Source organism: Lagopus leucura, unplaced genomic scaffold (assembly GCF_019238085.1).
Source record: "Lagopus leucura isolate 7727_CA_CO unplaced genomic scaffold, USGS_WTPT01 Super-Scaffold_100001, whole genome shotgun sequence".
Taxonomy (NCBI): Eukaryota; Metazoa; Chordata; class Aves; order Galliformes; family Phasianidae; genus Lagopus; species Lagopus leucura.
This window is the reverse complement of record NW_024962262.1, coordinates 45,178,064-45,201,642: the sequence shown is the minus strand read 5'-3', so window position 1 is coordinate 45,201,642 and position 23,579 is coordinate 45,178,064. Positions and strand designations below refer to the sequence as shown.

Here is a 23,579-nt window from a genome sequence, read left to right as displayed (position 1 = left end):
CAGAAGAAAATTCCAACTTATGCCAAATGTTAGCACTACCCAGATTGTGTCTCCCAGGCAGTACAAATTGGCATGAAAATTACCAGAAATTAAGTAGTAGCCTGACTTAAAAGCTCTGTTTCTATATTCTTCCCCTTTCTGCTTCCACAGGCTCATTTTGATTGTTGTTGTTAAAGGCTTATTAAGAAATCTCATATTCATCAGGGTTAAAAAGACCACCAAGATTGTCTAGTCCAACCAACAGCCCATCACCACCATGCCCATGTGGTGTTCTCCCATTCCCTGGCATGATTTGCTGTTGGAGTGTTGGGGGAAGGGACTGGCTCTCCCAGACTTCGTCTTCTTTTTCCATCTGTGCTTGCAAGCCCAGTAAGAGATATTCTTGTATGAATTGTCTAAAACACTGTAGCTGTTCAAGTGAAGCTGTGATCTCTTGTTGTAATGGTATTTGGAGATATCGAATTAAACCCCGTAGATGCCAAAGGAGGATTTGCTATAGATTTCAGCCAGGTCAATAGAGCAATGGCTTTTCTTGTGCCTTCAGAGCTGGGAGTTCTTTAGCCACCTGTGCAGCTAAAAGGCCTTTGGAGACACCCATCTTCTTCCAACATGTACACACATTTCTCTCACCTGGATTTTTTTTTTTTTTTTTCCCCCAGAGATCTGGAGTATTTTTGATACTTGTTTGTTTTCCTTTCCCTGCAAAAGGAAAATCTGTGTCTGGCAACTCCAGTGACATAAGCCATGCAGGTTCAGAGCATTTGGAAACAATTTACGTTAATGTTCCAAAAACTAAAATGCAAAGATTTATGTTATCCTTTGTAACTATGAACTAGCAGTTCAAACTGTGCTGGATTTCTGGCAAGAGTTGGTTATTTTTCTCTACTTAGCAGTTATTGCTATGTTCATTACCTACCATATTGATGCAGCAACTGCAAACCACTATTCTAAGAGCTAATCATTTTTCAAAACCGGGTCATAATGCTGTGCTGAGGGACAGGGGGAGCTATTTTTTTCATTTTAATTTAGTTCAGGAAGAAAAGAAATAATGATTTAACAAGGGAAATCCACCTGAACTTCACAAAGGGAACCAGTAGCTGGCTGCAGGGCAGGGGCTGCCTCCTGGTGCTGCATGCATCCCTGACCCTCCAGCATCAGGCTTCTGGCCATGGAGAGCCAAGCCAGCACATGCAGAACTACTAAGCATCTCTCAATGGGCCACCAAGGGACACTTTGTTTCCTGAGATTCTGAAAGCTAAGCCAAATATTGAGATGCAATTGATACAAAAAGCCCAGACATGCCCTTCTCTAGCCATAGACTCTGTTTCTGCCACAGGCTGCTGGAGTACCACTCAGTGAAGTGAATTTCATGATCAAAGAAAAGAGAAAGAGTACAATTTTGCAAAATTATTGAGACATTGAAGCTTATTACTATGACAGCTGCTCATACCACCATCTAGGAGAACTGGGGTCATTTACTCTGGAGTAGGGGACACACAGAGAAGACTCTCTACAGTGACCTGAAAGGAGGCAGTGGTGGGACAAGAGTTGGTTTCTTCTCCCAGATAACATCGATAGGATGAGAGGGAATGACCTCAAGCTGCCAGGGGAGATTCAAGTTGGATATGAAGAAATATTTCTTCTTTGAAAGAGTGGTGAGGCAGTGACACAGGTGCCTGGGGAGGTGGTGGAGTCACCATCTCTGGATGTGTTCAAGACAAGGATAGATATGGTATTTAGGGACACAGTTAGTGGGCATGGTGGTGATGGTTTGGTGGTTGGACTAGATGATCTAAGTGCTTTTTCCAGCCTTACTGATTCTTTGATTCTATGATTCTTTGTTCAGGTCCCTGAAAAGGGAAGGCATGATTACTGTAGGGAATGAATTGCTGGGTATCCTTGTATCCCATGATCTGGGATAGCTTATGCTAAGCTTGTAAATGAGGCAGGGATGCCCAGATAGATCTGGCTGCAGTCTTTCTTTCACTTGTTATTTTTAAGCTGAGGAGAAAGTGGAAACAGCTTTCTGTTGCTGTGGCAGAGAAATCCTTGTAAGCCCATCAGCAGAGTTAGGCTTCCTGTCTTTAAGAAATCAAAGCCTCATAATACAACATCATTGCTGTCACCAATCAGCCCTGTTAACAGTGTCTAGACTGCTTTACCAATGTCCAAGGTTAAGATGTCAGAGGTATCTAATTACAGAGGTATTCCTCACTGCTTCTGAAATTTTTAAGCTCAGAGTAGGTATTTGTAGGTCTCATAGAAGCTCCTTGCAAAAGCAGGGAAAACTTAATTTGATAGTTGAACATAATAACAAAATAAAGAGAAAACACGCATATCTTAAATAACCCACCCAAACCATCCTACATCCATGCTAAATTTCAAAATGAATTTTAAAATCTTTCTATTTATAACAGACTTTTTAAAGTTACCTTAAAGCCTTCTACAGAGCCACGGTTAGGTTATTCCAGCGACTCAACTTCCTTGTACATAGGACACTTATTTTACCTATGGTATAACATTCCAGTGTCTCTTTATAAGTACTTTAGAGCAATTTTCTGAGCAGACCCACCACAACATGTTCAGATAACCAAAGCATACCCGATTCCTGTCTGGATCGCAGTCAGCCTATCACAAATTGGAAAGTCTGCTATTTAAGATTGTTCTCCTTAAAATAACAATACTAAAGAACAGAAAATGTTCCTTGAGTGGGAAGGTTTCCACTGTGGCTGCCTGTGGTAATCCTGTTGACAGTGGTGGAGAAGGAAGACTCCAGCTGAGGTTTCTGTGTGGTTTGTTTTGTTTGGCATTCAGTAAAGATCTGCTCCAGCCTAGAGCCATTCTTGCAGTTGTAGAGTGAGCACCAGCATTGGTAGCTACAGATGGCACTGAAGAAATGAGCACTGATACTCCGAACGTGTACCTCACACAATTTACAGTGATTAGCTGAGGTTGACACTGAAGTGAGTAGAGGATGTATGGATTTAAAACACTCCTTAATACGTATCATTTACCAAAGAAGTCTATTTAAATGACAGGATGATTCTAAAATCCACCACAGCAAGGAAGAGTGCAGCTCAAGAGGAAAGGCTTGCCTTTACGTTCTATTTCAAAGTCTTTTTAAACTGCTCTCTGCTTTCTTTTTCTTGAGGGATAAACAAAGGCTTACTCAAAAGAGAGAGACCATATACCTGGCATTACTTAAGCATAGAAATTCATATTTCTAGTAGAAATATGTAAGCAGATAACAGAAAGTGATAGCATAATATTAATAAAACCCACTGTTATCTAATAAACCTAGTGTTATCTAAATAAGATCAATAAATCCTACTGTTATCTAATAAACCTAGTGTTATCTAAATAAGATTAATAAAACCTACCGGATTTACGCTATGGTAATAATGCTTAATTAAATGACTGCAGGTGCTAGACTTCAACAGAGGCATGTTTTTCCAGAAAAGGATTGCTTATTGACAAGAACACTACCAGGAAAATCTGTCCCTAAGATGAAAACTTCCAAAAAGCATACTGTGCTGCCATGCAATGAAATTTCTGAGTTCTTCTACACTTTTGAAATCCCATACAATCTAGGACACAAAAATAGAACATTGTCCCAAATATTCAATGTTTGCTTCTTTCTACAAAGGACAGAAACAACACTGGAAGGATCCTACGGAGGAAGAATGCTTTGTTATTTGTTCTGGCCTTTAGCAAAACAGTTCTGGCTTTCTCTCTGGCTCTGTCTACAGAGGCAAGACCACAAAGCCCTTTCTGTATAAGATAACTGGCACATGTGGTGACTGGGAGGATCTGTTAATGCATGTCTTTCAGCTGCTGTGCAAAACTACTGTAGCAGTGAATGCCTTGGCACTGAAGCATCCATACTTCTCTCTTAAGCTTCTGTGCCTTTGGCTTCCAAATGGTGGCAAAAAAAAGTGTGTAAGTCTTAGTGATGCCCATTCACAGAATCACAGAATCACAGAATCACAGAATGGCCAGGGTTGGAAGGGACCTCAAGGATCATGAATTTCCAACCCCCCTACCACATGCAGGGCCACCAACCTTCAACCTGCGTCCAGTTCTGGGCTCCCCAGTACAAAAAAGACAGGGATCTCTTGGAAAGAGTCCAGCGGAGGGCCACGAAGATGGTGAAGGGCCTGGAGCATCTCCCCTATGAAGAAAGGCTGAGTGAACTGGGTCTGTTCAGCCTTGAGAAAAGGAGACTGAGAGGGGACCTGATCCAGGTCTATAAATATCTAAGGTGTGGGGGGCAGAATGGCGAGGCCGGACTCTTTTCAGTGGTGAGTGGAGACAGGACAAGGGGAAATGGCCGGAAACTGCAGCATAGGAAGTTCCGCACAAACATGCGCAAGAACTTCTTTACAGTGAGGTGACGGAGCACTGGAACAGGCTGCCCAGGGAGGTGGTGGAGTCTCCTTCTCTGGAGATGTTCAAGACCTGCCTGGATGCCTACCTGTGCTACCTGGTGTAGGGAACCTGCTTTGGCAGGGGGGTTGGACTCGATGATCTCAGGAGGTCCCTTCCAACCCCTACAATTCTGTGATTCTGTGATTCATGTTTAATGATAGACCAGGCTGTCCAGGGCCCCATCCAACCTGGCCTTGAACACCTCCAAGGACGGGGCATCCACCTCTCTGGGCAGCCTGTTCCAGCATCTCACCACTCTCTGGGTAAAGAATTTCCCCCTGATGTCTGACCTAAATCTCCCCTCCCTCAACTTAAAACCATTTCCTCTTGTCCTACTCATATCAACCCTTTCAAAGAGTTGATTCCTCTCCCCTCTGTAGGCTCCCTTTAGGTATTAAAAGGCTGCAATGAGGTCACCCCGCAGCCTTCTTTTCTCCAGGCTGAGCAATCCCAGCTCCCTCAGCCTGTCCTCATAGGGGAGGGTACATCTTAGAAAAAGAGGTGGATTACAGCAGGGCAAAATCAGTTGTGTCCAATTTGACTGGAGTTTGGCTGAACACAGTGAGCAGAGACGAGGTGTTAATGTTGAGTCAAAGTGTCTGTGGTGCACAAGAGACTTAGAAGCAAGCACAGAAGGACAAAGGGAGCCTGGAGACAATGAGGCAGGTGATTCTTTTGTGGGCAAAATCCTTTCTAACTGGAGAAGGAAGATGTTGGGCAGACCATGAAAAGATACAACATAGAGCGGAGGAGGAATTTGGCAGCAGTGGGATTCTAGTCTCTGAAGATACTTTTGGTCTTCAGAGGTACTTGGACAAGAATCCTACAAAGCAGGTGAAAGATTCATCCCAAGAATGCTTCAAAGCAGTAACAAAATAGAGCTAGGGAAATGCTTACAGATATATATATCTATATTTTATGCCACTCATTGTATTTCTTATGCAAGATGAAGTAAAGAGTGGTGGGTTTTTTGAACACTGTGACTGCGTTTGCCAAGAGTCTATATCTACTTCCTACCTCCAAACATGCAACCCTAAGGATTGCTGTTCTGTCATTGATATACTTACAACTTCAAAGTTGAAAATTTGCTGTGAAAGGAAGAGATGAATATTCTTATATCAATGTTACGCTCATTTACATTCCTCTTAACAGTGTATTACTGGGTATACAGTAAACATTTCGCATCCTGGTTAATATTGGACAATATAACGTAGGAGGGTATGTAAAAAAGGTAAGAAATGAAGACTGCAACTCTTTCACCTGACGTAAGCAATACGACATTCAGCCTTAAAAGAAGCCTCTCGTATTTTCTAATCAATTATATATATGCCCACTTCCTGGAATTGTTAAAAGCCAGATTAACTGGGGCTTTAGGCAGCGTGACCTGGTAGAAGGTGTCTCTGCCTATAACAAACAGAGGGTTGGAACTAGATGATTTTTGAGGTCCCTTCCAATACAAACCATCCTATGATTCTCTGATTCTCTATATAGCTATTTAGTATTGTTTAAATGTTAATGCTTCATTGGCTGTCAATTTATCCAAGATTTATTTCCATGAAACCTGTCATTACCATTTCACATCCTCTCTTGGGAAGAATCTGCATCACAAATGTGTGCATATATAAATGATGCATTAAAACTTCATGATTAAAATTAATCAATCTAAAAATGCAAATTATGAGATCCCCAACCTCTGAAGCAGTACCCAAATGAGAGAAGGTGATTGTCTACAACACCACACCATCCAGAGTTTCTCTGAAGATGCTCAGGATCCATTTATCCATAAGGAAAATACTAATGAGACTCAGACCTCCAGTGTACTGGTCAGCAGCAGCAGGCATTCATTCAGTTTTCAGCTTGATTTCAAAGAAGCCATTTCCTCTGGCTGATAGCACTAACATTTATCCAGTTCTCCCTTAAGCTCTCAATGTTCAGTGCCCTGCAAGGCAAGGAGGTGAAGATGACAACAGATAAGGCATTGCTTGGCTCTCTGGCTTGGAACTCAGTACCCTGGAGAGCTGAGGCAGAGTCACTTATATGAGAATATGTCTTTACAGCCCACTCCCACTGTTTTCTTTTGGAGTGAAACTTTGAATTTGCAGTGCAGTGTGTCACCAGCTCTTACAATTGCAGGATCTGTACTTTGCCACTGACTTTTTTTTGGTCTTTTAACATTGAAAGCATGACGGGATCCCACAGAACTGTATTGGGTGTGACTTAAGGAGTTGTCTAAATTTTTTCTGAGGCCAAGTGGGCCCACTGAAAGTGCTGACAGGAGAGATGTGATGTCAGGGAAAGGGACATCTTTAAGAAACTGTCATAGTATCATGGAATCATAGAATATCCAGAGTTGGAAGGGACCCATAAAAACCATTAAGCCCAACTCCTGGTTCCACACAAAACCACCCAAAAATCAGAACATATGTCTAGGCTCCCCAGTTCTTTATAGGGAGGGGCCTCCATTACATGTAACTATATTATCTTCCCATATGTAGGAAACTGGACCTTATCTTTATATAAGTACTTTGGTCAGATGCAGACTAAAGACTAGATTGCCATTTCATGACCCTCGTGGCAGAATGGTGAGAACCAAATGTATGTAAGTTCTACCCCAAGTCTTCTGCTGTCTTGGGTTCTCCTGTTTTCTCTAAATACCTCAAGTGCTGGTGCATCTCCCAGCCTCAGACCTGCAAGTCAAGTGAAAATATCACATGGGACCTCCAGGCAACTTTCACAAACATGGTTTCTCAGCAGTAGCAGTTTTTTGACCTTCCAGCGGTCTCACTCACCTTATCCATGCTTTGGTTTGGAAGCCAAAGGATAGCACAAAAGAGCACTATCTATGCTATAGCTAGTGTAAGATACAGATTTATTAGTGCTCTGCCCAGATTTTGGACATGGCAGTGCCATGGTAGTGTTTGGAACTGAGTTTTCAATAGATATAGCACCTCATATCCTTTTTTAAAATTAAAAAAAAAAAAAAAAAATCCCAAAATGTGACCTACAATATGCATGGGCTTTGTTAAAGCAGCCTTTAGGGTCCATTCACTCACAGTTAAATGATGATGCAGAAAACAATCAAAATTTGACAAGAATATTTTTTTAAAAACTGTTTTTCAGCCTTTCAGATCCAAATGCCTGAAATAACTGTTTTCAGTTTACCTAAAAACATCAGGCTGACAGGAGGCACAGAAGACTTTAGGCAGAAAGCAGGGAGATCTGTAAATGTACGAAAAGATGAAAACAGGGTTCATAACAGAAACTGCAACCTTAGCTAGAGAATTCCTTCACACTGGAATGTGTGTAAAGTGCCTAATAACACACACGCTTGTGTTGGCACGATTCTTATTTAAGACACCGGACAAATATGTATAGCCAACAATATACATTACAGCAATCGACCTTGGACCTAATGATCAATCAGCAATCGTTGTTAATATGCTTCTAGATGGGTGTCAGGGGAGTAACAACAGCAGCTGGTATGTAGATTTTACAAGGTTTGCTTTCTTGTACTGTACACAGCAAAGTTACAGTACACAGGTATCAAGTGGACGACACAAAAGCCATATCCCTTTAGGGAAGTCAGAAGTTTAGAACAGCCATTAATGCAGACAATGAAAGTATTTCCTTTATTATGCACACAGAGATAACCATGTGAGATGGCATATAGTAAGCATCCAAGTTATCGGAGCTGCACACACATGCACAAAGAGAGAAGCATGAAAGGAAGGGTTTCAGAGCTACTAATTGGGATTTGCATTCTAATTTATTCTCACCATGTACAAAGAATAAATATAATGCTGATGGCTCCTGTTTTCCCTGTACACAATCTGCCCGCAGCACTTGCCTGAGAACGGGAGAGGCTACCTTTGTTTCATATGCATCTACTCTTGCTACAGTGCAAAAATAATCCTTTGTTGTGCTGGGAAGCGGGAGGTGTGCACAGAGGTGTAAGAAATCCTGAGCCTGGCTTCTGCTTGTTCTGACCTCCCCTTACACACACAGCACAATACGGTCATTAAAAACAGTTACACGAGAAATGACCCTGTGCCTCATCAGCTCGCTATATGTCACCGTATGGACAGACAAGCAGCAGTAATTGCTCTGATGAGGAATTTATCTTTTCCTCCTCTTTACAGCCCTGGCTGTGTGCTGAGGAGGAAGGGGACCTGGAGTCTCTCTCCTTGCATCCTTACCCAACAATCCGCTGGGTACCACATATCCCTCTCCATCTCCCTGCACCCTTTGTTTAAAGTGGCACATCCTAAGGCACAGTCCATGGGGAGGGAGGAGGGAAAAAGAGATATTTACTTACAGAGCAGTGGCAGGCAGCTAGTGTCACCTCCTGGACCTGGGGCAGAGGGTCACATCCATTAACAGCTGTACCACGAACACACTGGCCTGCTTGCTGAGGTGCAGCCAGCCGAAGCTCTCTCCTGCCTGCTGAGAGCAGCTCTTCTCATTTCAGCTCTGCAGACAGCGTGGTGTGGAAACAGCCTGCTGCCTTCCCCAGCCCAGTGAAACCCCTCGGTATCATTTTACCATATAAGGAGACAAAAGCATCGGAGACATTCATTCTTGTAGGCTCTCTGCAGCTGGCACCCGGCACTTGCTCTCTTCCAAGGGTGTCAATACTTCCTCCTCCTAAACATCTTAGCTTTATTGGCCCCCTTCCTAAAATAAGCCTCCCCCCGCCTCCTCCAGCCTTTGTTTCTTTAAACCCCTGATGCTTATTAATAACAAAGCTCGGCTAAAACGGAGGGGTCTTGCTTTACAGAAGGAAAGGGTTTGCAAAGCCAAACGTTTGTACGTCTCTTCACCTGGCTGAGAGAATAAAAGCATCTGGTTAAGGTCAGTCACTTGGCTGCTTTGCCTCTGTGACAGTGCCTTGCCCAGAGAAGATTGAAAAGAGCTGTCTCTCTCTTGGTGGAGAGGTGCATATTTTTATGAGGAGCAAGTCTGCAGACTTGTCTTTGTGGACATTCAGAGCCCCTTATTTCCCCCTGCCCTTTTTTCTTTCTTTCTGTTTCTTCCCGTAATGAGGTGGGGGGAAGAAAATCATGGGAAATCAGTGAAGGCAAAAAGCCCCTTGTGCAGGAGTGAGCCAGGGGAGCAGATTGCCTCAGCACATGCTTGGGACCCAGCAGAGAACCCTGCCAGTGGGCACATGCTAAGAAGAGGGAGAGCCATTAATCCTCCTATAACCAGGAATGAATTTTTCTGCTGCAGAATCCAATTTCATTTATTCTAGCAGAATAAATGGGCTAGCAGAAACACATTCTGTTAATCAAAACAGTGAGGGTCCTGAGAAAAATTTGGATCAGAAGCAATGGGGGTGCCTGCTCTCTGCCAGTGGAGGGGTAGCGTGGGAAGGCAATTCAAGATAACACCTACTGGTGCCTGAGGGAAGGAGGTGCTTCAAATCAACCACCAGGAAACTAGGAAGATGAAAAAGTAAAGCCCATTAGCCTGCTGTTGTTTTGCAAGGTAGTCCAGCGTCCTTTGTGTTCATACTGGCTCGTGCTTGGGTGGTGGTGCAGGTACACAGATCACAGACCACCACAGGACCATAGGATGGCAGAGGAAGAGCCCTCAGGGTCCCTCAGGCCCACCCCCTCTCCAGTAGGGCACCCAGAGCAGGGTGCCCAGGGCCATGGCCAGGTGGCTGCTGCAGATCTCCGAGGAGGAGATCCTACAGCCTCCAGGAAGCCTATGCAGTGCACCACATAGCACAGAAGTACTGCTTGAGATGAGTTTGCTATGGGTTTCTCCTGAAACAAACAAACAAAAAAACACGTACTAGAATCCTGACTTGCACTCACTGTCCTCTTGCATACTTGAATGGTAGTTAAATTTTGAATGGGAATTAAACATTAGTCAGTCTCAGCTCTACTCAAAATCTACCAAAAGCACAGACAGAATAAAATTACAAGAAAGGGCCATTTCAAGTTCTTCTCTGCAGATATCAGTTACTCTGGTGTCCATCAATGACCACGGGTCTGTCTGTTGCTGTGGCCCTTACAATCCCATTTTCAAAGCACGGGCATTTTGCCCTAGAGGACCAACCGCGCATGTATGGGACTGTGGAGTTTGGTTCCATGGTAATTCAAGCTCTTTTAATTCAAAGCTCTGCACTCCCAAGCCATGTGTTGCTGGCTACTCCCTTACATTGGCACTGGCACTGGCAGATGAGTTAAACCAGACACTGAGCAACTTTCAGTGAGCTCTTAAGTTTCCATAGCTGCACACCTGTCTTTGGAGGGCTGCTGGCTGGGTGTCTACTCCTATCATTGGCTTATCTGATGCTCTTGGACAAGATATTGCATCTTTTTTGGTCTTTAGTTTGCTTATCTGTAAATATAGGGCTCAGGAGAGCCACACTCTTATAAGAGTTGCTGCAAAATATACAAAGGATCAGTTAATGCAGAATAACAACAATAATAACCTGTCTTTCTTTTGCATTAAATTATTTCACAATGACAACAATTGTTACTTTCGATCTGAGCTACAGCTCTTAGCTCAGCTCCGATTTAGAAGCGGATGAAGTGCGTAAAGAATAAAAACAAGCCTTGAAGGTGATTGGATTTGGAATATTTGTTTCATTCATTTCCAGGCCTTTCCAAAAGAAATATTTTGAATATGTTATTTGATTTTTTTTCTATTTCCATCATATTCACTTCCCTATCTGTCCACTGACAGCCAAGGCAGCAGCTCTGCCAAAGATTCTTTGATGTGAGCTGCTGGAACATACTACAGTGTTTTCCCCAATTACAAGTTAAAAATACATGCTGGCTCTAGCTGAAATTGTTTAGCATAACTGTTGCAGGCCATGAGTTGACTTTGGTAAGATGAGATTATTTTTGTCTGATTTGTCCAAAAATCTCTTTGTCCCTGAAGGCAGAAGAACTTCTGATTTATAACCCAGATTTATAACCCCCCTTGTGGGGCTGTGGACTCACTATTGGTCCTGAGGCTCAGCATCAAGCCTGCATGGAGCCCGAAAGAGGGAGAATTACCAGGCAGTTCCTTTCCTCATCCCATGATGTGGTGAGTGCACTCCACCAAACACAACTCTTCTTTAGGGCTGAAATACAAGTATATTTCCGTGCCATTCTGTGATTCAGAAACATAGCCCATGGCTTATAAATTTCTCACCTATGTTGCATTTATTTTTTGTTCTTCAGTGCCTTATTAGTTTTAAATCTGATACGGAGAAGGAAATGATACAGGAAAAATATCATATACACACTGAGACTTGTCAGTGGTTTCACCAATCCTTCAGAAATCTCGCTTTAACTACTAGGCTGATGCCTCAGTAGCTACCATTTCAACACTTATCTCCTTTCTCTGAAAAGATTAAACAAACAAAAAAAAAATAGTGGAAAATGATGGCTGAATGTGGAATATTTCTATTTCCCCCAACTTGAGTCACACAGAAACTTAACATCTCTGAGGGAGCAGGGATGGCGGAAAACAGTGCCTTAAAGTTTGAAAATAGCTCAGCTACTGACTGATTCCTTCCATCATGATTTTATCCTGGAAATGGTTATGTTACTTTATCAAAATTCAGCAAATCCCTTTCTGATGCTGGAACCCATATAATATATGCTTCCGTTGGACATGAGAAGGTGCGTTTAGGAGAACTGCTGTTTCTAGCAGTACTGCTTAGGAAATAGTGGAGGCTTATGCAGACATTGCATTTTAGTTCATTAAACTTGAAATAGCAACAAGGCAATATTAAATCTTTCTGAAATTTCACTCTGATACAATATTCTTAGATGTGTCATTTTCCTCAAGCGTATGAAGAATATGCAAATACTAAATGGTTTGGTTTTAGTCTATATTTTATCTCCCCATTCAGTCTCCCGGTCTTAAGTCTTTTTGCAATATTCTGATATAGTTTTTTTTTTTTCTTCTTTTTTTTTCCACCTGAGTGATTAGAGAATGAAGTAGAAATAACCATAAATATGTAGAATAAGTAAGAAGTATCAGGGTTTCACAAACTTTGAACAAAGTACAGATCTCCCTGGACAATCCATTAAATCCATTGCAACCAAAGAAGAGTATCTTTACATGCACTGGAAGCCTGCCTAATTTAGGTTGATGCACAGCTTTTATAAGGATGTTTAGCCTAAGTCAGTATGAAAAGCTTAGTATTTTAGAAATTCCAAACAAATATAGGAAATAAGTACTTCCAGTGTTTTCTTTCTTAACACATTTTCCACCAACAGTTTTAACAATTTCAGTTTTAACAATTTTCTTCAGTGAATTTAGAGTAAGATACCATGGCTCAGCAGCACTGAAGATCCTCTATTTTTGTACAGGAGCCCTCATCTCCAGAAGGGAAATGTGTAGTTACCCATATTGTATCATATGTCTGTCAAGGCCTTCACTGGACAAGCAGCCTTGTCAGAAGAGACATCCTGTATCCTCATGGTTTAGAAGCCCATAACAAACACTTCAGGCTACTGGAAGCCCATTGAACAACTCCCCAAGACAGATGTCTGTGTTGTGCAAACCAGCCATCCTGGAAAGCCATAAAGTGAAGAAGAAATCAAGAAGAGTGGTATCAAATATATCAAAGAGCGTGGAAGGTAGCAATTCTTGTTGTGGAGTGCAGTTCTTCCCTTCCCTGCTTCCTTTATCAGTGTTTCTTCATTTTTCCCCTTTTAGTGAACAGATGGTGACTCTGCTTCTAAGGAAATGAAACATTTTGTTTTCTGCCATGCTCACACCTCCTTGGTCTCTAAGCATTCCCTAAGTCCCTCAGCTCTGTAGTTAGTTTATCTATGACCACCAGGGACAGAGATCCCAGTTTCACACCTTTGGAAGTGCCACAGGATCAAGAGACTAGAGCTTCTGGCAAGAGTTGAGTAGTCTTTAGGCACAGAGCTTTATTAAAACAATCTTAAAAACAAGGATGAGAAAGCATTTCTTCACTGCTTTGTTGCTCAAAAGTATTTTCTCTGTATGTTGTAGAGGACACCCAGGTAACAGTGCAGAGCCCTGTGTGGAGGAACTTTTGCTTTTTTTCTTTCCTCTGGATTTAGCTTGATGCGTGGTCCCACTTACGACAGACGGGAAGAGGCTTTTGGGTTTCCTACCCTTGCAGATGGAACCTGAGCTGCCAATTTACTACAGAGCTCACAGTAATTGCTGGTCTTCTGAATTGGCAAATGCAACCCCTTAATTAAGGCTTTATTCATTTTGATATAATCATGATTTACAGTTCCCAGTTTCAGACATACGAAATAAGCACACTGGGATTGTTCCAAAAGCCTAATCACTGTATTTGTGATAGCACAAGAGACATGCAATCCTATACAAAACAGCTCACATACCTAGGCACTTCCCTCGGTGCTCCCACTGAGCTCTAGCGTTTTTAGGCCAAACCCCTTTCCAGAATCCTCCCCCGCTCACTGCTCCACTACCCATGGTTTCTCCTCCAAAACATTAGTTCTGAGAGAATATTTTCCTCCTGCTCCCCTGAATGCCTTTTCAGCCTGCATCTTTTATGACCCTTTAGAGAGAGCCAGTAACAACGTTTGTGACTGCCACTTCCTGCTATCAGACATGCCGTGTCCCAGGGAACTTCTGAGCAAAGTGAGATTCATAAAATGGAACAGTTGGCAGACACCTCGAATCACAGAATCACAGAATGGCCTGGGTTGGAAGGGACCTCAAGGATCATGAATCTCCAAATCTCCAACCCCCCTGCCACAGGCAGGGCCACCAACCTCCCCATTTAATACTAGACCAGGACTCACCAAGGCATGATCAACAATATCTAACTCATTCCTGGCAGATCTTTGTCTAAGCTGCCCCTAAAGATTAAGGTTGGGACTCCATAACTTCCATAACCTCCAATGTCTAATGCAGACAAGTTTTGACAGATGTAAAAAGAAAGAAGCAGCATTCAGACTACAGTTTGCAGTTTAACTAGAATGCTTGTAAAGCATAACTGGTGTCAGACAGAACAGGTAAGTTGTACATATTCAGATCATGCCATAGCAATATGAAAATTGCTGAACAGGATTCCTCCAACTCATTATACCATCCTACTGGTCTAAGAAATGCCTTAGGAAGAAATTAAGAATAACTTGCAGTATTATCCCCTTTTAATACTCCCCAGCTTCCCACAGCACTTGAGTCAGGAGTTTCTCAACTGGAAGGCAACACCTGTACTGAATATCACTTCTACACACTTGCATAGTTACCTGTCAATCCCATGAAAAATTCAGTATTCACAGTTTACTGTAACAGGTAGCTCTACTCTGTGTTGTTGAAGAACCACCTCCCTGTGTTTATTTTGAACATATTAGCCATTAGCTTCCTAGATCTTACACTCGGAGAACTAATTAGTAACAGATTTTTACTCACACTTTACAGGCTGCTCATGTCTTTATTCATCTTTATCATATCTATTCTCAGCCAGTTCTCTCCTAGGCTGCAGAGTCTACTCTGTATGAAATCTACTTCCTGTGTTTTATCATCCTTCCCCCAGCTGTTTCTAATACGGCAATTTGCTTTCTTGGATTAAATGACAGAACATTAACATTCAAATAGCTTTTTGGCTATTTTTGACCACTAGGCAATTATTTTCATAAATCTACATAACTCCCAACTTTCCCACCCAGGTGGTCAGCCCAAAATCATTACTTTATAGATAAAATTCTGTTTTTCCTCACTTGTACTGCTTTATGCACATCTGCTTTCAGTTTAAGATGCTACTGCAATGCCTAATCACTCTGTTCCCTGAGATCCTCAGTCTTGGTAGAATTCCACTTTGATCTTCCTTTACTGCAAGAGTTGCATGTACATCTTTCAATAAACTTAATGTAATTCATTACCTTCCCTCTTGTTCCACAACTACTTATATGTTTTTAAAGGGCATTTGGTGAGAGGCCTTCTCTGAATATGTGGAAAAGTACAAGTAGATAGCGCCAATCAAAGATCTCCTTCATCTGCATGCTTTCTCTCATCTTACAGGAACTCGATGGATTTTTAAAGCTTGACTTCCCTTTATAAAGCTGTACTGCATTTTTCCCAGTGTGTCATATTTACCTTTCTTTCTATCCTGCTGATTCGTTTTTGCTAATCTTACCGTATCTGCCAGGATCTGATTTTTCCACCTTCTCTTGGAATCATTTTTAAAAGCTGGCATTGCATTAATTACTTTCAGGTGCTCAAATCTAAGCCTGTTTTAAATAAGAAGACATGCAGTATGCTTATTTCAGCTGTTTCATCACTGAGTCCCTTTAGATGTCTTGGGTGAACGCCATCTGGTTCTAATATTTTCTTCCTATGCATTTTGTTTATTTGCTCCATTCCTCTTCAACAGACAGCTGAGATTCTGATGACACCCATATGAAAGTGTTCTGCTGTAGGGAACTCTCCAGAGCAAAATAAATAAATAAGTAAATAAATAAGTAAATAAAATCATTTCATTTATTCTGCTACAGCTTTCTGTTTCCTGAGGTCTCCTTTTATGCTCTGCTTATCTATTTGTCCTGTCATTCTCCATGACATTCAACTTGCCTTGAATACAAAAGGAGCATACATTTGCAAATCACTTCCCAGATTACTTACAAAATCATAATGTTTTGATGTAAGTAGAAAGAGATCCCCTCTTTGATTTGAGTATGACTAGGTATACTCTGTTTTTCAGATAGATCCTTCTGTATGGCAACAGTTATTTTTCTGCTCAACACTATTTGTATATTTTGCACATGTTTTGAGGAGGTTGGAGATGTAGACTCAGACATATATTATGCTTCAAAATATGAGCTTAGATTGTGCACTTTGAAGTGGAGTCCTTGCTGTTGATCGTTGTAGGTCCGTGCTTACTTTGAACCCTGTAAGTGCTCATGCTCTTTAAATAACAGGATTAAAGCAATCACTTGGTTGCGGATGTGAATTTCACATCTAACACTTCACACAGAACTGAAAAAAAAAAAATACTACCCATTTTGCCAGCCTGATAGACAGATGGATTGTGTTTGTCCCTGACAAGTTTGTATTCACATTGCTTTCTGGCAGACTTACCTTCATAATATGAATTAAATTCAAATGTTCTCTGTAAAATGAAATAAAGGATGGATGCACAAACTGTTGCTGCATTCCGAAACCTTCTACCTGTGCAAATGACAAGGAGATTATCCAACCTTCCACCCCTCTGCTCTCCCTGACTGCATCCATATCAGTAGACCTTGAGGACTCAAAGGTGGTGGAAGATGGACAATCCAAAATGAGAAACATCAGTGTCATAGCTGACCAACACTCAGAGATACCATAGTCACGTGGGTGTTTTGGGAAGTTCAGTAAAAACAGTCAGGAATGCAAGGGTAATGCAGCATCAGTCAAGAAAGCACCAGTCATCATGCAAAACCTCTTCTAAGCACTCAAGATTTCTGGATGTTTTCATCATAATCTGTAATTTTTCAGAGACTTTCAATTTTGAACAAAGAGATGAACTGAAAATACTTCAGTTGGCTGAATGACTATTGTCACTACAAATTTCAAATAGATTTCTGTCTTTTTTTCCCTGTAGGTAATTGAGCTAGTGGAATAGATGATCTAGAAAACCATCACAATTCAGTCCCTGGTTCTCTGTTTCTTAGCTCTGTTATAACTCTTTGTTCCTGAATAAACATTTTCACATCCTTTTGTTTTGAGAGGTAAGGTCATTTCTGCCGACTATTGCACTCCATTACAGTCCTACTGAGATTGAATAAAATCCTAACAAAATATTTCCACTTCTTACACCAGTAGAGTTACTGACTCTACCAGACAAGCTTTCCATTCATCTGACATGCTCTTTCCTATGTTTAGGGGCTCACTTCACTATCTGGAAGCATATTTTCAGGAGTTCTTACAGTACAAGGATAGCCATGATTCACCTCATGACTCTCCAGTGCCCAAGAATTCATCAATATACAAGGAAACCAATATAAAATGTGAAAAGAACAAAGGAGAAATATGAGAAGTAAGACTGACACAGATCTTACTACGGAGAATCTAAGTTACTAAAGCATCTTGGGTAGTTCAGGTAGAAAGGGGGAGAGATACTGTAGAGTAGTCAGAGACTTGTGATAACACTATCCACTCCTTGATAAAGAAAATGTATAACTAATGCAAACAGTTTATGGAAGTATCCATTTAATCTAATTTTAACTGACCAAATGCTAGCAAACAAAATGAGCCATCCCGATCCCTTAGTAGTGGATATGGAAAGAGAGGTTATCTGCCAGAGGTGATTCATTAGACACTTACTGAAGATGAAATGAACTGCCATATAGATGTGATTTTCTTTCCCCATTGATTCTAGAGTGAACTTAGATGCCTAGCTCAGACAATTAACCTTTGGTAGCCAAAGTAGGACAGCCTTGTCCAGGAGTGGAATTCACACACCTAAATTCCGCTGCTGTATTTTCCTCTACTTATTTGAGCAGAGCTGGGCACAACGTGGAGTTGTTCCAGACCAGGGCCTTGGGCAACCTGATCTAATGCTTGATCTAGTGGGTGGCAAACCAGCCCATGGCAGGGCAGTTGGAACTGAATGATATTTGAAGTCCTTTCCAACCCAAGCCATTCTATGATTCTATTATTCTATGAACATTGTTCATGCTGGCTTGAGGACTTTTATTCAGCTGAAAGGAAAGAAAGAAAAAAATCTCTCTCCAAGACATTAATCTTGGAGCCGTAGGTCACAGCAGCCCTTAGTTGGGTCTCACAGCCTGTGGATCCTCACCACAGTAGTCTGCTCTTGGCCCTGGCCCTTTCTTTTCATTTCTAAATTAGGGAAAGATGCTACTTTTCTCCTCTAAAAGAATGTTGTGAGAAAAAATAAACTGCAAAGCAACTTGACTTTACGAAAAGCAAACCAAACGAGTAGCCAGCACAGAAAGCGTTTGTCCTGTGTTCATTCAAACTCCTGACCTGAAGCTTAAACACAGAATTTGAAAACTACCACAAACTGGAATTATTCTAACAGCTTCCTGTCTTTTATCATTCTGTACCAGGAGTGCCACGCCAGTGTTAGCACCTTTTTGTTGTTGTATTTTAAATGGTGTCTGAGCCCATGAAGTGGCATGCTGCCTTCTGTGCCTGCATTTCAAACACTACCAGCGCAGGGGGCTGTGGGGAGTGTTGCACTGAGACAGTCGATGGACTTCATACAGAGGAAATCAGGATACTCAGTACACTTAAAAAATGGGGTAAGTGGCAGAATAATGGGCTTCTGTGTGGTGGTATCTGAGGATGGTAGGTATCCTTGTTTTCACAGGGTAATCTCCACGCAGGCAGGGCTTTGCTTCCTTAGCTGCAGTCTACCAAAAAGAGATGCAGTTACCTATTTTCCTCTGACAGAAAGTAGGCAAATTTCTAGTAAGTCTTCAGTAAAAATCTGTTGAGCTTGACAGGGGAATACGCTGATTTGAAAGCTCACTGGCTTTGTTTTCTATGTGTTTGAAACAATTCCTGCTCTCACATCGTTACTCATTCTACTCTTTTTTACAGAGGTTTTCCCTCTCAATTTTTGTGATATGAAAACATCACTGAGATAGTAGGAAAAATTAACCATAAAAAAACCCATACAGGTGGCTTCACACAAAATGCAGAAATAAAAAATATAATGCAGAATAGGTGAGAAGTATCTTCTAGCTCCTTCAGTTTCACTGCTTCTCAGTGGTAGTTGTAATAGTAGCCAGTAAATCACCAGAAACATTTTGAGAAGTTGACAGATCCTTTTAAAATGTGTCCTGTGAGTGTTCCTTCCATGTCTGTGTCAGAATGAGCTGAGCAAAGCCAGGCAGGATTGCTCAAACACCTTTCAGAAAAATGAGGACTCCGTGTAATATGACCTATGCTTCTCTGAGCTAATCAGTTCGATGATGAACGTTGTTGAAACTGTCTGACATTTGCCAGTGTGAAACTGTACTCACTGAGACATAAAGCCAGAGATAAAGTATTGAAGCCAGTAATAATTCATCTAACTGAAAAACAACAGTGTCTGAAGCTTTCAGATTGCCTATGCTCCGGTTACAAAATATGCAGATATGAAACAAGGAAGACTTGTAAGAAAAAATGTGAAAACCATTTGCTGAGACAAATCTACTCAAATATAGCACTGTAAAAATTAGAAGGAAAAGGAGAAAATCTGAGATTTAAAAAAAAAGTGAAGGTTTCTGAGAAAATTCCCATTGCTTTCTGTGGTGTGAATTTCACTTCCAAGTCAGTATTTACATTCCCTTTCTTCTCTAGCTTTCTTCCTTGTAAAAATGGCCTTTTATATTTTCTGTATTAAGGAAGCATTTGAATGAGTCTACCCACTCCCAGCCTCCTGCCAGCTGCAATCAAAAGTCTGCACTGTTCTGGTGGTTTGCTGTTTGGAGAGGAATAAGTAAAGATATTCACCCATTAATCATATATTAAAATGCTAGGTAAGAACAAAGTATTATTGTTGGAAAGACTGCCTTCAGCATGGGTTCACTTTGGGAACAAGCTTTTGGTCTTTTTGTTTTATTTCACTTTTAAATTCAAATCCACTGAAAAATCTGCACTAGTATGCATGTTCCTGCATTTTTTCAAGCTGAATAACTTTGGCCAACATTTAAAAAAAACAAAACAACAAACAGCACTGATGTTTTGCTGCACATGATTGGAATGCTACTTTTGCTTCTTTTTTTTTTTCTTTTTTAAGGGGGAACACTGTCAGTACAGCAACAATGATAATTTAATACTAAGAGGCCAACCAGAATAGTTGTTTTATTCCTATTGTTTTAGTCTGAGGCCTGAATGATAGACAGATAATTTGAGGACATTAGAAAGTTTCAAGCACGAGGGAGGTGAAACTACTCTATTTAAAAATGTTTTCACGCACAACTTCTTCAGTGCACAATTCACTACACAGGCACACCAGCTGAACATAATTGCAGGATCCTGGGAAAAAAAACAGCTAAGGGGAGCAGCAAGTCTGGCTTGGGCAGCTCCCAGCATGTGCTGGTGGCCCACTCAAAGCCAACACTGCGATCGTTGGTGGGAAGTTCTACCTTTGGTCTGCAGCCAATTTACAAAACTCATTTCACCAGTACTGGGGACAAGCAGATCGGAGCTGTGTATGCAACTGAGCAGTACAGACCATAGATGCAGTAGAACAGAGGGATATGCATGCAGTGGTGTTTGAAGAAGTTAAGCCTTCCAAAGCATTCTTGAGGGGATAGTAAGCCTCTAGATAAGATAGACATGCGTGCAGACTATTTGGTATTTACCACTCCTTTTTACTTCTGATGAAATTATGTGCTGTTCTTCACATAAAAGATGGAACAAGCTTGTTCTTAAGCTTGCTGTCTCAATGCAGTCTACATCAATGTTCACAGCCTCCTGCCAGAGGAAGCCTGGAGAGCTCATCCAGACGAGACATGCTAACTGAGGACAATCCCACTGGCAGTGTCCTCCTCAGCGGAAGACGGAAACGTGGAAGCAGACTTACAGGCTACATCTGTGTCATGAACCAAAAAAGACCTCAGGGTATTCCCAGGTATTGCAACTCACTGATCACTCTAGCCAGCTGAGCAAACATCAGCTTGGGCTCTCCCACCTGGGAATAGTTAGGGAGTAAGTCCATCTATGTGGCTATTTTTGGTTGTTGTATTTTTGATACAAGGAGCATGTAGTGGCACAGACATGGACCCAGAACATTGCAGAGGGTATTGCATGTACTGCTGTGATGGAGGCAGAGACAGCCCTGAGTCTGGAATCAACTTCTCCACAGTGATGGGCCCAATCAGCACTTGATGCGAATATCTACATCCCAGCTAAAGTCAGCGGACCTTCAGAAGTTTGGGATCAGCTAAGGGCCTACTCTTTTGTCTTTTAAATCTTCACGTAGGGATTGAGCTCAATTCCTAGCGCTTTCAAGTGAAGTGACGCTTCATATGAGCTTTAGGTTTGGGTTCAATCAGAGGTGATGGGGACCTGAGGTCCTGTCAAACCCTACTGAACAATGGTTGCTCAGTATTTTGGAAAAAAATAACAAAACAACTCCTTTCATTTCATTTCCTAACACAATAAGCAAACTCCAGTGCAAAACATGATAGCTTTAGTTCTCGGGCTAAAAATAAGTAGTTATTACCTTTGTATCAGTCTTTGTGGTCGTTGGATGAAAGAGCCTTTCCTTATAAGGATGTTTATATTAAAAATGTGTGCATAAATCCATCCAAAGACACATACATACACACATATACATATGCACAAACAACCTTATTTTTCCAAAGAGGTCTTCTTTTATCAGCTTCATTCGAAAATTAATGCTCTCATGAGATGAGGTTAAAAGTAATTTAATGTAACAATGGCCTGATAATTGGCATTTGGCAGTTATTACTAATGCTATTTTATAGTCTGGTTCTGAAGAATTCGTGCTTTGACACACAGACATGTTTTAGTGCTTTTCTTTCTTTTCCCTCTTCACACAGCTGCTGTAACCCATATCAAGCAATTGTTTAAACCAGAAATCAACAAGCATCGCTTGTAATTTGGCTTTCTTTCCTTGCAGGCTGTTAGGAAATTGTCTCAAAGAGGGAAAAAATAAAATGTTCCTTCTGCCCTCTTTTTTCCCCCTTTCATAAAGAAGAAAATGCTGATAGAGAGGAAAAAAAGAAAACTAATCACACACTTTCCGCCTGAAGTCATTCAGTTTCCTATTCAAACCAGGAAAGTGTCTATAGTTAGACATGGTTGTATTCCTTGAGAACATGGAAACATGACAGCATATTATTAGTGCAGAAACTAAAGAGCAGCTGCTACTTAGCACCTGGTTCCCAAAAGCGAGCTGGAAATACAAAGTCAGATACTCTGTATGTGCCCTGGCAATGAGAAATGAACAAACAACCTGAAATCTCCTTTTCTGGTGAGAAAGAAGCCCTCCCCTTGTGATGCCTGCCCAGAGCCCTGAGAAACTTCCAGCCCCTGTTGCAGAAGGAAGGTGAAAAGGAGAAAAGGGGCCAAAGGATGGTAAAACCCAGACAGGTCACTGCCTTACCTTGCTGCAGCTCGGTAGTGCCTCCGTTTGTGAGCGTGCAAAGGATGGGAGCAAATGCAGGGACTCGTGGCTTTATTGGATTACCCACACTATGTATTTAGTAATTAGACAGTTAGACATTTGTACTTCAGATGAGCTATAAATATAATATCTCCAGAGCCCCAGGCACCCAGAGGAGATAAGGACTGTAGCACCTCTGTGCCACCGGCCTTTTAAGGCATCACAGATATAGCAACACAAGGCCCCCAATGGAAAGGGCTGCCGTGCTCCTGACCTGCTCCATTTGAGAGTGCTGGATCTCAAAATACACTCACCTACTTTCAGGATCTCCTGTGAGTGTCCCTCAGAAAGCCAGCACTATTGTATGATTTGATATTTTCATTGAGCTAGAAGCAACTTTAACTTCTCGATTATTCCCCAAAGCTCTGGGATTAACAGAAATGCCAGCTGCTCTGTGGATGCAGTGAACTCCAGCTCCCCTTCATCTGTTGGTCTGTCCATCCAGGCATACAGCCTAATTGCAGAGCGGTATACCCTCCTCATTCTGCCCTGTTTGATCCCAGGGGAAGACAGTGCCAGTGCTGTCACTTCCCAGCAAGAAAATAACATTCGTGAGCAGCCTGAGGTCACAGATCAGTGGGTGTGGGCAGGGGCCTCACAGCTCAGGAGCCTGCTCTCCCCTCTGGGCCCCCTGCTCACTGTGAGGGAGTGTAGAGCTGGGTTAGGGGGCACTCCTACATCTAAGGAATGAGAGATTAGAGGTGAAAGAGAGGTCTTTTGGCATATCCTGTGGGCACAGCCCTTCTGGCTGCAGAGATGAAACTGCCCAAGCAAGGCTCAGTGCAGAATCAGGACTACAGCCTAGCTCTTTACCCATGCTGGATCCATTTCTGTATTTGACGTGTTTCTGCAGAGCAAGATGCAGCACAGTTGTGGTCCTCGATCAGAATGTTGTACTATTTTAAGGTGCTTTTTAGGAGAAGAAAAGGTGATCTTCTTCAACACACGGATGAAGAAAGAGCGTTGGGCAACATCTATGTGCAAGAAAAGGATTCTCCCTTACACGGCAACATATGTCTCAGATGAAATACTGCTTTTTTAAACTGAGATTATC

At 41.8% G+C, this 23,579-nt stretch overlaps 1 protein-coding gene across 6 annotated transcripts in view; it reads right to left on the bottom strand.

Moving 5' to 3' along the window:
• Positions 1 to 22,603, bottom strand: part of FHL2 (four and a half LIM domains 2) — a 40,501-nt gene extending 17,898 nt beyond the window's left edge. For 3 of the 6 annotated variants that reach the window (XM_042867868.1, XM_042867869.1, XM_042867865.1), the window contains exon 1: positions 22,466 to 22,603. The gene's annotated coding sequence lies outside the window, so the exon portion shown is untranslated. Of the gene's footprint in view, positions 1 to 8,743; positions 8,904 to 22,465 lie in introns of those variants that run through there. The other 3 variants (XM_042867870.1, XM_042867871.1, XM_042867864.1) reach the window with 2 other exon arrangements.
• Between the last annotated feature and the right edge of the window lie 976 nt (positions 22,604 to 23,579).